The sequence below is a fragment of the Thermobia domestica genome, chromosome 14 (assembly GCF_964235325.1).
Source record: "Thermobia domestica chromosome 14, izTheDome1.hap1.1, whole genome shotgun sequence".
Lineage (NCBI taxonomy): Eukaryota > Metazoa > Arthropoda > Insecta > Zygentoma > Lepismatidae > Thermobia > Thermobia domestica.
Window position 1 is genome coordinate 40812852 of NC_137467.1, and position 14672 is coordinate 40827523.

Here is a 14672-nt window from a genome sequence, read left to right on the forward strand (position 1 = left end):
GGGGGAAACGGAAGAACCCTGAGAAAACCCTCCCACACGGTGTTTGTCTACCACAAAGTTCACTTGGCGCGTGCTGGACCGAACCAAGGACCACATGCACCAAAGGTGAACGCTCTATCACTGAGCAACCACGGACCCCTATACGGAAAGAGGGCACAGATGAAATGTAAAATCAAATCTTGTGGTTATATCAATCATTTCTTTGTTGAACGAGTATAATTGTGTCAAGAAAGTACATTAAGTGTTAATCGAGTTACGAAGTTTTTGGGAGGAGGATCTGTATCCGCCGGTGGACCTCCCGCATGGGTACGCCCCTGGTCTATTGTAGGCCTACTTGTAAAAGCAAAACTTTTGTTTGACTACACTATTCACAGCACTTATTACAAATGCGATTGCTCGTTCAGCTTAGTTGATACGCAGTAAAATCCTTTGTTTCTGCGGCCATGATCCTCTAAGAGTGCCTTTAGCTGTAGAGCAGTTAATAACAAGCATTCATTTCAAAGTTACAGTAAATTGATCCAGGTCTTCCGACATATTGAGTTTAAACTATTGTTCCAATTTGTATAGCAATCATATAACATGAAGCGTACGGCACGTTATTGAATTGATATCCGATAATTCCCTTTTCTGTGGTAGCGAATGCCGGCTCCCTTAGAAGTGGTTACTACATTATTTGCACGAAACCATCAGCTCATCTATTGTGTTTACTAAACAGGAGCTCTATTTATGAGATTACATTACGCTTGAAATCACCCCCTCCCCTCTCATCTAATGCTGGATTCATCCCCATCGTTATGGAAGGGGTTAAAGGGGAGGGTGCAGGGAACAAGCTGTAGGGTTAATACAGTACATTGATACATTTTATTTTTTTTATTTTCGAGTTTTTTTAAATAGGGTGGGATCCCCGCCTACTTGCCAGTGTCCCATCCTATCATATTCGTTGTTTATACGATAGGCCGCGAAGGATGATTTTGCTTGGGGGAGAGAGGGTTTTAGATTGTATTGACCCAACATTGTGGTATGGTTGCATAAACTCATCCATTTGTATCTATATTTGCTGAATAATTGGATTTTCGCAAAAGTACACATATTTGCAAAAGCATATACACTCATATATATAAACATATATATATACACACACAAACACATACACAAAAGCGGTTCGATAGGTTGTTACAATAATTGCCGTATCCCTTCATAAAATATGATGAACTGCTTTCCCCCCTACTCATACTGTTTCCCCCTCCAAATCCCTACTGTTTATAGGGTCTCATGTTCTATTCACAATGCGCGCTTTCAATATTCATATTTAAAAAGAGGCTATCATGTATATGAATATGAAATCCCTATTATTACTATATTATCTCTCCAATAAATAATAATAAAGAGCTCAATTTGCATATTATGTTCTCTTTTCCTTTCTTTTTTTATAACGTTCCTCTATACCCATTCACGTGCGTAACAGTCTTTTCAAAGACCGTTATTATTAATATTATTGTTATGGAATGGGAATACCATTATGGTTAGCCAGAAAAAAAAACTGTCAACAAAGTAGGCCAATTAAATACATATATATATCAAACAAAATAAACTGACAGTAAAAAGGAAAGAAAAAAGAGAGAAAATACTTTAAAAATCCTCAAACAGTCATAGTTTCTGTGCTCTATTGCTATGCCGATGGGGGCCATGGTGGCTTAATTCTGGTGCGTGGGTTCTCTGGCTCGATCCTCGGTCAACAGTGGCGGATCTAGCCCGGGCCCGGGGGAGACTACCCCCCCCCAAGTTTTCAGAGTGACGAAAATAATTTAAGCTATTATTTATATATTTTTGAAACTCTATAGTAAACTCATGATATACTTATCATAGTCTGGAGTCTGGCAGGCAACCCCAGTTTTTACCTTCTAGATCCGCCACTGCCGGTCAACTAATTTTATGGTGGACAACATTGTGTCCGTGAATTTTCTCGGGGTACTCCCGTTTCCTCCCACTTTATCAATCCACAAATTCTTCCATTCACCATTCACTTGCCATAATTATCGTCTCCCTTAGCCTAACGGGCATAATCATGGGACATTAAAATTGAAAGATTTTTGTGGGGATCAGGGTAGCTCAGTGGTAGAGCGTTCATCTCTGGTGTGTGGGGTCTCTGGTTCGATTCCCGACCAGAGTAACTTTGTGGTGGACAACATTGTGTCCAGTTTCCTTTCACCTTCTCATTCCACCATTTATTCCATCATCATTCACTTGCCTTAATCATTTACTTACCCTATTTATTAGCTGAAAGGGCATAAACGTGGTGCATTAAGCTGAAACATTTCATTTTCATGAAAGATTTACAACTATGCCTGTCTATGATATTGTTTCTTTTTGTCCTTTGATATTAAAGCACATCACAAAATGTCAATTTTTCTGTCACATAAAGCGCCATTTTTTCCGGCTAGAAGCTTACGAGACATACTTTCCAGAGTCGTAACATCATGAATGCTGTGTAAATGCAACTTTTACTCCTGGGCACCGATTTTGCGGGGCCGAAGGGAGTCCGCCCCTTAGTGTTTACTTGGGCCTCCTAGAATTTTGGTGTTTTTGTATGGATTATACTCTATGACAGCGTTTCCCAACCGGTGTGCCGCGGCACAGTGGTGTGCCGCGAATGGGTCACTGGTGTGCCGCGAGGAAATCGGAAAAAAATTATTAATTCTATAGCAATCAAATTGCAAGACATACAGAAAAAGGTATATTTGTATTTCAAATTATTACTATGAATCTAAAATTTAAAGTTTCATACTGTGTTACTTTTCTGTAGAACATTTTTCTGTACATTTCTAATTTTGAAAAAAAAAAGTATTTGTTGTCATTGTTATGACCATTATTGCTTCTTTATTGTTGCAGACTATTTCGTAACTTGAAATTTTAAAATATTATTCAATCCTTCCGGCAAAGTAAACATGCATACGAATTACCTATATTTGTGTTTTAAAAGTAAAAGAGATTCGTTTGTTTGTTCGTTATTTAGTGATCCTCCTTCTTAATGAAAGGTTGGATACAGTTTTCGAAAAAAAAGTGTATTTTTAACAACTTGAGCCCTATATCTGATTGTAATTGTTTTCTATTTTTAAAGTAAAATGAAAAATAAGCATAATGATTTACCACGGGGAAAAAACAGTGGTCTAGCTTTCTTCTCTGTGAGAAGGATGTCAGTAATCAGACAAAAATAATACAGTATTTTATATTTTCAAATAATAATAATATTATTATTATTATTATTATTAATAATAATAATAATAATAATAATAATAATAATAATATGTGTGCCGCGAGAATTCAAGTTACCCTGAAGTGTGCCGCAAGTTGAGAAAGGTTGGGAAACGCTGCTCTATGACAACGAATCTATGACATGTCTGAATGGGTTCCCCAAACTCATACAGAAATTGACTCCACTGCTTTCCGTGACTAAACAGCGAAATACATTAAGAATAAGGCACTAATATTATTACCATTTAACGAGAAGAAGGGTTCAGATATATCTTATAAGAATCGATAGATCTTATTCAACTTATAAGAATCGATAGATCTTATAAGAATCAATAGAACTTATAAGAATCGATACATCTTATTCAACTGAACAAACTTATAAGAATCGATAGATCTTAATCGACTTATAAGAATCGATAGATCTTATAAGAATCTATAAATCTTATTCAACTTATAAGAATCGATAGATATATGCGTGAGCAGGGACGTACACAGGAATTTATTTCGGGAGAAGAGTCCACCGCATTTCAGTAGGGTACAGATTCAATATGACGATAATTATATTAAGATTTGTCAAATTACCTATATTTTTTTTGGAAAAATTTGGATTTCTGGGAAGGTCTGCACTTTCCAAACCCCGCTTTTGGTGCGTGACTGTAAAGCTTGATGCGTAGTTTTTGAGAAAATGGACAAAGAATTGAATTTTTCTAAACTTAAAAATATATTCCCAAGTAGCACAGTCACGTCATAAACACGTCTTTTTTTGGGGTTCGAATTCAAAATGACGTCTTTTGAAAATTTAGAACGTCTTTATCACGTACCAAAATGGTAACAAAAATGACGTGTCAAACATGACCTAAATTGTACGTGTTTATCACGTGCCAGAATGGTACAAAGTATCACGTGTCGAACATCACCAAAAATAGACGTCTTTTTTAGGTGCTAAAAAGCGCGGACGTTCCCCGTACTGTAACTTCAGTTTGAGCAGTGCATGCTGGGAATCGTGAGCCATTTGCGGAATCGTGTTATGATTGTGTGAATATAAATAATGTGTTTTGTGAAAGGCACCTGTGATAAAGGTCAGCTTTAAGACAAGTAAGTATAATTCCTATCTAGGTGCAGTCTGTGTAAAATTCAGCAGATTGAGTATTGTAATTTTGAAGATTAGCTCCTCATACAGCGTTGCCTACGGTTTCTTATTACAGTGTATTAAAATACCGTAGAAAGAACGAGGATACCTACATTAGGTTAACATTTGCAGACGCCTGTATCAAATTAAATATTTTAGGTAGAATACTATATAAAATATTAATAGTGAAGGTAGTAAAATGATAATGTATGTGTTTTTATTCTCAATAAACCGTATATGGGAGTGACTATGCATGGGAAAGTATGTCTTTCTGTGGTGCAGTTTTACTATACAGATCCATAGATTGTAAAATGTACGAAAAAATTGGACAAGTCTTTAATTTGCCTATTTCATGTCGAGAACAGGACCAACCAACCTCCGCGGGGCTTCTAACCCGTTCCTACTACTACTACTTTTACTATGAATCCTATAATAAAAGCTGTACGCATTGTGGTACTATTTGCCAAGGCGAAAGACTGCTAAATACAAGCAAACAACGAGATGACAGTAAGTGTATGCTTTTGGAGGCATTACTGGAACAGACGGTTCTACTAAATTTTGATACATTTCTTACATTTTCAGGTTAGGTTAGAGCATTGTATTTCCTATAGCAGAATATGCACTAAATGAGGAGCTCCATTACTACTTGCAGATTGACTTCACGGGGGTTAGTATAAATATAGAGTAGACGCATGGGGCAAGGTTCTAGAACACAGGTCCCCCTTCCCACTTAATTGTAACAAAGACAGAAAACAACGTGCCGTGCGGGGCTCTAACCCGCCTTCACTTGCTGACGCTCGCTCAACAATACTATGTGAATTAAATGTTAAACTTTGATACAGAAAAGAACCAATCTAGCTGTTAACCTATATGGGGGGACTTGTGTTCTAGAACCTTGCCGACGCGTGGCATATTAAGTACAGTGCATAAAACACGAAACAACTTTTGCTAAGTGCCCACTAAAAAGCACAAATGCATTCTATTGGAATCAGTGCAGGAGCACAGCAAGAGGGCCCGAGCGGCAACGAGGGGGTGCGTTCGTAGGGAACAGGCACGTCAGCGACGGGGACTATGCGCGTAAAGAAGGATAATGGAAAAGCACACTTACGCTTACAATGATTTCACTATCACTCAAAATGCGGCTTCATTCGAGCAGCCGGTTCTACCAAATAGAAAATTTATAGGTAAAATATTATAAGAAAAATTTTTCGTGAAGTAATAAGAGTGTGAATATAAGTAATTACTGTCAGTGTACAACATATTGAAATGAATTTTAAGTGATCAGTTAAAGTATTGCATATGTAAGTGTGGTCTTCCACTATTCTCTTTTAGACGTGTATTCCCCGTCGCTGACGCGCCTGGTCCCTACGGACGCATCCCGTCGCTGCCGCTCGGACCCTGTTGCTGTGCTCCTACCCTGACTCGGTTATATAGTATTCCTGCTTTTTAGTGGGGAGCTGATATAAATTGGTTCGTGTTTTATTCACTGAAATTGTTACGCTTTACGTCCACGCTGTATTTGTACTGACGCCTGAAGTCAATCTCAAGCACAATGGAGCTTCTGATTTAGTTCATGCTCTGCTAAAAGAAATGCATTGTTCTAACCTGATATGAAACTGTAAGAAATATGTCAAAATTTGGTAGAACCGTCTGCTCGAATAATGCCCAAAATTCACTTCAATTTGCTGTGTACTGACATTAATTACTTACATTCACACTTTTATTCCTTCACAAAAAATATGTTTCACATCGTATGTCACCTATGAATTTTCTGTTAGGTAGAACCGACTGCTCGAGGGTCGAGGAAATGACCCTCGGCAATTGTTGCAATGCCAATCGTGTATGACTTCAAAGTTAGAAACAACGAGCCCTATGGGAGTCCTAACCCCTTCGCTCACTCAGTTATGTTTTGTTTAGCCTTTTGTAGCACTACTGTCTTAAATCTAGTGAAAAAATCCACAAAATCGATGAATATTTGGTAGACCCGTTTGCTAAAGTAGTGCCCCCATTGTATATGTGCATATTCAGTGGGAGGATATTACCCCAGTTGAGAGCACTCTCAAACTGCAACCATCGCCCTGTTGCACCTACACACCCTCACAAGACACTTGGCTACCGTAACTGTGCTACAGAATTCGGTGTGGAAATCGTAATAATGTAACGGATTTTTGACTGTTCGAATATTTTGTTTATTAATTGAGTACACAGCTCCCTCGCATTTTAGATTACAGTACTTACTCCAGTGCCAGCATGTGATGATGGATACTTATCAATGTTGCCACTCAAGTTCAAAAAAATATATTCCACCTCAATTAAGTATCCTCTACATGACTATATTATTATGATTTCCACTGCTAATCGTGAAACGATTCAAAGGAAACCAAATGTCTTATTTAGGGACCGTGGTTGGGGGCTGGTGGTGGTTCCAGTCAGATGTGTTTAAGATAGCTCTTGACATAGGGAATATCCTCCTAATGTTTATGCGCACATTAACAACGGAAGTCTCTTTGGGTTAAAAACCTGCTTTCAGGTGGAACACCAATTCCTCATCATTAAAAAGAAATGAAATTAAATATTTAGTTTCACGCCCCAGGAAAAGCACCGAGCCTAAGGAAGATGGTGATAATGAAATGTGAAAAATGGTGGTATGAAGAAAGTGGGCGGAAACGGGAGAGTATCGAGAAAACTCAGGCACATGGTGTTTGTCCACCACAAAGCCCACTTGGCACGAGCTGGGATCGAACCAGGGACCGCACGCACTTGAAGTGAACGCTCTACCAGTGAGGAACTGAAGCCCCATCAGTAAAAAAATACCTCATTGCTTCGGGGCTTACATATCTGCTGCCACCAAAAGGAAGGTGTGTACACAACAGGGGCGGATCCAGAGCAGGATATTTTTTATTTTTTTTTAAAAATAAAACCTATCCCAGAATTGGAGCTCTTGATCTTTTCAAGCTTGTATTATAATTGTAAGATAAAAACTTTTTTTTTTTTTCTTTACACGTTGCAGAATTTAAATGAAGCAATAGAAATTACTTGCCTTGGTGTTTTTGGTCAGAAAATGTCCGCGTTCGAAAACGCAGGTAGTCATTTGTGTTCTTTGTGTTCAAGATGCGATATTTTACGCTCTCACTCCGTTCTCAAATCCGATCCCTACTTCTTATGGGGCCGCGGTGGCTCAGTGGTAGAGCGTTCACCTCTGGTGCTTGGGGTCCCGGGTTCGATCCCAGCCCCCGCCAAGTGAACTTTGTGGTGGACAAACACCGTGTGCGTGGGTTTTCTCGGGGTTCTCCCGTTTCCTCCCACTTTCTTCATTCCACCATTTCATCCATTACTCATCATCACCGTCTCCTTTAGCCTAATCGGCATAATCGTGGGACGTAAAACTCAAAGATTTTCCGATCCCTGCTTCTTGTTAACAACCGGCAAACAATAATCCATAAAATCTATCTGTCCACAAGTTTGTCAATATTTATTTTTTATCCATTTAAAAAGTGGCCATTCCTGCACCATTCCACGACGAGGTTGGAATGATTTCGGACTCTTCTTCACACCGTCCTTTACGCTGAAAATATCCAGAACAGAAAGCATGTGAAATTTATGGCTGATATTTTCCTGCCAACTCATTTTTCTTTCTATAAGCTCTTTTTTATTATGATACAAAATGTAGTAAAAACCCACTTTACTGTTTACATGAAATTAAACTGCTTCATTTCATGTTAAATGTATTTAGTCGTAATAAGCCTAGGTGTAAATACATGTTATTTCCCAAAATAAGCCTGGCATGTACTCCCACTTTCCAGAGCGTGTGGCCAATGCTCCTGCAAATGATGAATTGATCAACAGCAGACCACCTAGCACGGAATCTTTCTTAACTGAACTTGAAGCCGTTACCCTGACCCCTTTCTGCTCGTCGAGCTGCTCTAGAAATATCACTGTGGAGGATGATATACATACCAAAGTTGCGACAGGTGAGTTTTTGACATGTTATTTTATAATACCCATGTAAGAAAATGCCGAGTAAGAAGAAAAGAAAGAAAGTAGTAATATTTTATTAGTACTTATAAAATAAAATAATTGTTGAATAAGGCAATACTTTTATGTAAATGAAATATTCAATTTAACGTTCCACGATCAGGCACTGAGGCTAAGGGAGTCGGTGATGATGAGAAGTGAATTAAATGGTGGAATGAAGAATGTGGGAAAAAATTGGAGAACTCCAAGAAAAGCCGCTTGAAGTGAGCTGGGATCGAACCATTGGCCCCAAGCACCAAAGGTGAACGCTCTATCACCGAGCCACAGCTGCGCCAATTTTATTTAAATGTAACTGTTTCAGCAACTACCCTTGTCTTCTTCAGATACACTCTATTTATTTGTTTATTATTTTAGATTTTTAAAGATTTCCTTGTTTATTAATTTTTATTCCTTCAGCAATTATTTTATTTGACTTGAGTATTTATATATAAGCAAAGCTTTAATATGGAATGTATCACATGTTATAGTGTTCGCGCTTTTTTTTTTTTTTTTTTTTTTTTTGAATGGGTAAAAGTACTCCTCCGAAAATGTGTTTTTGAACAGAGGGGTTAAATATAATTTTCACCAAAGAGAAGTTTTATTTTTATTATTATTATTATTATTAATAATAATAATAATAATAATAGCTGCCGCAACTTCTAACCCTGCTCAGAACAAATAATGTGACGATTTTCACCCTACTGCTTGTGACAGAATTCTGGTTCTAGAAGTCTTATTTTTTAAAAATACTCCAGTAACAAGTGAGGGGGCGTTTGCTCACAATTTTTTATTTTTCGGAATACATAAGTTATACACCATTTTGTTTGTAATTTTCACTTTCTTTTTTGTCATATTTTGAAATGCTAATATATGTTTCGTCTTGCATCATAAATTTAACTTACTAAATCGTATCCAATCAGGATGAAATTTCTTATGACAGTAGAAGGATACCTTTACTGGTTAATTCCACCTGTGTGCAGCTTGTCAGATTGCTGCATCCGATAGCGCAGTTCTGTCACGATATGTAAATGCGGAATTTTGACTCCATTTTGGGGGGTTACATAGCAGTAGTGAAAGATAATACATGTAATTTCTATCGTTGTCTAGTTGTGTTTGATAAATGAGTAGCTATATTATTTTATTATTAGAAAGTTCTTTGTTTCATACCATAAAAACTATTCTTACTGCATGAGTCTGCATCAGTTATGATTCCAGTCCCCGCAAAGTGAACTTTGTGGTGGACAAGCACAGTGTGCGTGGGTTTACTCGAGGTTCTCCCACTTTCTTCATTCCACCATTTCATTCAGTCTTCTTCATCACCGTCTCCTTTAGCCTAACCGACAAAACTGTAGGACGTAAAACTCAAAGTTTTTTTTTTTTTTTTTTTCATCAGTTGTAATATCGTATCAATATACTTGATCGTCACTTTTAGCTCACATCCTAAAGTTGGTCTTGGAGTAGCATTTTATATTGTGAGCACATACGTAATGTAGCCTTCTATGAGTGTTTCAGAATTATTTGTCATGTATCTGTATATACAAAGTCTTATATCCCCCAACTTGTTTGATTTTCCTAAACAATCAGAGTTAACAGCTGCAATAAAATCAAAAGTTAAGCTATTACAGAATAAATAAATTAATGGTAGTTTAATTTCGCTGTATGGAATGACGTTAAAAGTGGGACTTCATGCAAGTGAGTGCAGTAACTAATCGTTTTATTGCGTATTGATTGTAGTTACACATGACGTATTGTAATTGTTTTTTTTTAAATTTTCTCCCCACCTGAAAAATTGCACTATGATTGTTCATGATTTTTTTTTTCTGTTTCAGTGTTCCTATCTGTCATCGTTGGGAGAAAAAGGGACCTTTCTCTGATGCTTGGTTTCCAAAGAGCTGGCGATGAAATTTAACTCCCGCGGAAAAAAGAGCAAAGTTCACGTTGTGCAAACTAGCCTTAAAGACACTTATCATTCGTGAGTAAAATAAAGATATTCAAATGAACAAATGCCACAAATCTTCAAACCGTTAGTAGAAAGATATTCACTTCCATCTGCCTTGTTGTTTGAGGATGAAAAGGATTCGGCATGCTTGAAACATGTTGACCTGTTCCTCCTCGCTTTGTTTGGAAATCAATGTAAAGGCGTGTCTTTCGAAAACTAAAAGATGGAAGAAACTGCTACTGGTATAATAGATGAAGAAGTGGGATACTTACTGCAGTCCCCATTTTTAACCTACTTAAGCTGGTGAGGATTTTTTGATATGATGCTGTATTTCTGTACTTTCAATAACTATGAAAGGTGTTTTCCTTCATACGAAATTTATAGGAAAATTTAATTCTTTTTATTTTATATTATTAAAAGATCTCTGTAAGTTTTAGATTATAACCAACAGATTTGCATTGTCTACATATTTCTTGTTTGTATTACAAATAATATAGACAATCAGTGTTTCTTGTTGCATTACAAATAGTATGAATATTATTTTATACGACAAAACGTGCACATTGTACATATAACTAATAAATGTAGAATTCAAATTAATGGTTATGTGTTTTCGCTTTCATCCCTCAGGGATTAATTAATTTTAAAATGTACTTTCTTTTTCGATTTTTCACCTCCAAAATAAAGGTGTCTTAAATTGGAGTTATAAAAGTTTAGTCCTAAATTTTGCACTGTCAATAAAACCCATTGTTCTTGTGTATGTGAGTGTGTGTTGGATGTGGGTGGTTGTGTTTGTGTGTATGTGTGCGCATACTAGCGTAATAATGGATAGCTATAAAATTTATCGAAGCACGTGTTGTACCGTAATTTCATTATGAAGAAGGTACAAATAAATGCACATGAATAAATTCCAGTGACGAAATGAGTGGATTCTTCTTAGTACCAAGGGCCGCGGTGGCTCAGTGGTAGAGCGTTCATCTCTGGTGCTTGGGGTTCCGGGTTCGATCCCAGCCCCCGCCAAGTGAACTTCGTAGTAGACAAACCGTGTGCGTGGGTTTTCTCGGGGTTCTCCCGTTTCCTCCCACTTTCTTCATTCCACCATTTCATTCATTTCTCATTATCACCGTCTCCTTTAGCCTAACCGGTATAAGCGTGGGACGTAAAACTTAAAGATTTCATTTCATTTCATTTTCTTAGGACTGTAAGTGCAATGTTCCTTTATTTTTCCATTTCATTCTTTGTTTTTACAATGTTTATTCGTCTTTTCTCATTCTTAAAAGTTATGTAGGGTTTTTTTTTCCGCCAAGGGTGAGTCTTACATTCGAGGGCTTTTTTTTTATGTTTTTCAAGTCGATCCAATGCGTCTCGGTTTTTCTGTTTAATGTATGGCTTTAAATTTATCCTTTCGTGGAGCAAGCGCTGCCGTTTCTTTTCTGTAGCACTACGTATATAATTATTCCTTGACAGCTATTGTATATTCGCTTCTTAATGTGTAGGTAAATATACCACACATTAAGAGGCGAATATATACTCTTCAATAGGTTACTATCCAAATACTAAAAAAAATATAAATCAACAACACTAGAGGTGGTCAATCGGATATGGAAATCCCCAAACCATAGATAATACGAACCTTCGGAGAAGCGAAATTTCCAAATTCTTGGTACAGACCAATCAAACAGACCACAATACTTTGACGTTCCCCAATGTGTGCTTCCGAGAGAGGGTGGTGATGTATTTCGCTGTGGCAAGTCTAGGGTTCTTAGGGTCTATCCTGATCTGTTATTTATTACAATAACCTAGTGGTCTTACTTATCTGGTATAGGAGATTGTAAATTAGTCTATTATGCAAATTACAACACAATGGTGAAAAATCATGCAGTAGCCACAAAGATAAATTTATTTTCATTATTGTTTTTACTTATAATAATCGTTGTCCAGTTGTTATTCGTAGACTTTTTTTTTACCCAAGAAAAGTGTTGCGGCCAGAGATCAGTTCAGAACTGTCAAGAAAAAAAAAGCAGTTAAGAAAAAAAAAAGTATGATTTTTTCTTTTTTATCATTTTTTTAAAAAAAATGTGTTGTAAGTTGTGTGTTTTAGAGTAGATATTATTATTATTATTATTATTATTATTATTATTATTATTATTATTATTATTATTATTATTATTATTCAGTTCCATATGTCCAAATAATCATAAATTGATGTGTATCCAGTGTTGACATTAGGAATCTCAATCTATGTATAGTAGGATCTCGATTATTCGACACAGTTTCAGGGTTATTTGTTTCAACCACTATTCAACCTATCTATTTCAAAATTTACGGGGCCAAAACTAGGTAGCTCTAGTAGCCTAACCCCTAACTTTGGTGCAAAACGGTTGAATAGGGGCTGATAAATAGCCTCAAAAGTGTGGCGAATAATCGAGGTAGTACATGGATTGAAATTCCTAATATCAAAACTGCGGATGCACATCAATTTCTAATGGTTTTGACATTTGGAACTGAACAATCCTGTCAGACTTCCATGACATTTGAGGTAGCGAGAAGCAAAGGGGTGTAAGTGACATTTTCAATAGAGTATGTATGTCTCTAAAATGGATTCTGCATTGCAAAATATACAAACTGCATAATGAAGTTCGGCGTAGAGCATTCATGGGCAGACTTTCTATTTGACTGCGACGAGCTTCACCATCCAGTTTGTATATTTAGCTGTGCAGAATCCATTTTTGAGCCATCCATACTTCATTGCAAATATCACTTACACCCCTTTGCTTCTCGCCGCCTCATTTCGAGAACGCCCCAACCCCCCCCCCCATTCACATGAAGGGTGTGAAAAAGACGTGATTTACACGTGGAAATCACGTAAAAAAGACGTGATTTACACGTCATTTCTATGACGTGTAAAAGACGTCATAAAAATCACGTCATATTCTATGACGTGAAAAAGACGTCATAAAAATCACGTCATATTCCCGGACATTTCCACGTGGGAAAAGACGTGTAAATCACGTCATGTTCGGTGTATTTTACGGTGTTTTACACCAAAAAAACCACGTCTTTTCGACGTCGGTGTGCTGCTTGGGTTATGTGTGACAATCACGCTATCTATTAAGGTGAAACTATGCTATAATATATTCTCATCAAGTTTTTCGTTATAACACTAGCAAGGCGAAATATAGAGCAGTGGTTCTCAACCTTTTCTAACTAACGAGTGAAAACGCATTTATCTGAACTGCCACTACATTGCTTGAGTTTTTATCTCTAAATATAAAAAATGTAAATGATTATATTTGTGACTTAATAACTCTTGAACCACCCAATCGATTTCGATCAAATTTTCAACATAGATGAGGTTAGTGCCTGGGAGGGTTCTAATCATTTCACTTTAACGGTGTTACTTACGGGAGGGGGAGATATTTAAAAACGATCGAAAATCACCGATATTAGTGTCGAATCCATAGTTTCCCGGAGTCGCTGAGACGAACAGTGACACTTCCGATGCCATCTAAATACAAATTCAGCCTCCATATTAGGACTTTATGTCCAGAAAGAAATATATTCTCCCCGTGCGAAGAACGAGTATTCTGCCAGTAAATAAAAGAAAGGTGAATTTAAGCAAACAAGAACAAAATAAATATTTTTTATGTATTTAAAAGTTTGTGTCCATCGTCAACAGTAACAGGTGAATGATTCTACATAACTACGAAGAAAGAAAGAATAAATACAGAAGTAAACATGGTCTATAACTTTTAAAAACCTGTATAAGAGAACAACAAAAGTTTCTGAGTGAGTTCTGGGATGATGGCGTGGAGGAACGGAGAACTGCGTAATCACCAATGAAAAGGAAAGGAATGCGATAACTATTAAGGATTCTGTAACAGTGGTATGCCACAAGAAGTGTCCAACCAATTAAAAAAAATGAAAAAGAAAAGAAAAGTTGTTGAGAAGACACATTCCAGATTCGATACAGACTAATATTTATTTATTTTTTAAATATTCTTTTTATATTAACAATATCACGTTAATTTAGGTCTATAATAATTTACGACACAACAAAATGTTAGCAGCGAAAGTTAACAACGTAATGAATTCGTATAGTTATTCGTATTGTATCCAATGGACGATAACGAATTTTCTTAAAAATACTGAATAAATACAAAAAAAGTTTGTTCCTTCAAAAATGGTCTAATTTAAGGAAAGAATATTTCTTTAGAAACAAAGAAGGAGCCTCAAGGACAAATCGGCAAGTAAAAGTCCTGTAAACTATGTTTTGTGGACATGTAGGTAGCCCTGAATATTTTTGGTTATTTGTATTTTTGAGGTAGGACCAGTGAT

General features: G+C 36.8%; 1 long non-coding RNA gene across 1 annotated transcript; it reads left to right on the forward strand.

The window, feature by feature from the left end:
• The first annotated feature begins 4128 nt into the window (after positions 1-4128).
• Positions 4129-11055, forward strand: LOC145670597 (uncharacterized). Its single transcript, XR_014128355.1, has 3 exons — positions 4129-4347; positions 8185-8352; positions 10225-11055. It is a non-coding gene; the product is annotated as an uncharacterized LOC145670597 (long non-coding RNA).
• The last annotated feature ends 3617 nt before the right edge of the window (positions 11056-14672 follow it).